The following is an 807-nucleotide window of genomic DNA, read 5'->3' on the forward strand; positions in this document are numbered from 1 at the left end:
ATAAGGATGATATGTTTCTGGATAATATGTTTTGTTTTAATTTTGAATAAAAAAAGTTTAAATAAAACCAAAGCAACTACTCTATTCCAAACATAAAAATGGAAAGCATAATGCTGGTGGTTAACAAAAGACTATCTCAAGGCGAATCTAAAAAAACTGGGAAACACTGGCCTGCAAGTGCTCCAGTTGGAGACCAGCCTTTAGCAAAGGTATCATGGGCTTTGAAGACACTCAAACTCAGGATGAAAGGGAGAAACGCGCTAAGAGGAAGGCGCGCTCGGCAAACTCTCACCATGATTAACTCCCGCCCAGAAACCTATGTCCCCACTGTGGAAGGACGTGTGGATCCAGAATTGGCCTCCATGGTCACTTACGGACTCACTATTAAAACCGTGTTTACGGAAGACAATCTTACTCGGCTACGAGTGATCGCCAAAGAAGATGATGAAGACCCTGGGGGGGGGGCTCCCTTACAAGAACCCCTCAGGCATGCTTCTCTCAGCCCCGGCAACATCAGCCAAGCGGAGGCAGCGCTCCTTGTCCGAGGGGAGCCTCCGCCGAAACGAGCAGCAACCAGCCAAGCACCGGCCCTTCCTCACGCCTCCCTCCTTCCCACCCAGCCTGGGAAGGGCGGTGGGCGGGGACCGCCGGCTGACAGGCAGGCCGCGCCTCTCGAAGGCGCCGAGCTCGGGGCTGCCGGCAGCCCCCCAGACGGAGGGCGGGCGGCTGGCTTTGCGCTTGCTCAGCCGCCGCCCAAGTCCGGGGGGAAGCCGGCAGGTCTCTCTCTCTCTCTGCAAAGCGAGGGAG

The sequence above is a fragment of the Podarcis melisellensis genome (assembly GCF_964234715.1).
Source record: "Podarcis melisellensis genome assembly, chromosome: 3".
In the NCBI taxonomy this organism is placed as follows: domain Eukaryota; kingdom Metazoa; phylum Chordata; class Lepidosauria; order Squamata; family Lacertidae; genus Podarcis; species Podarcis melisellensis.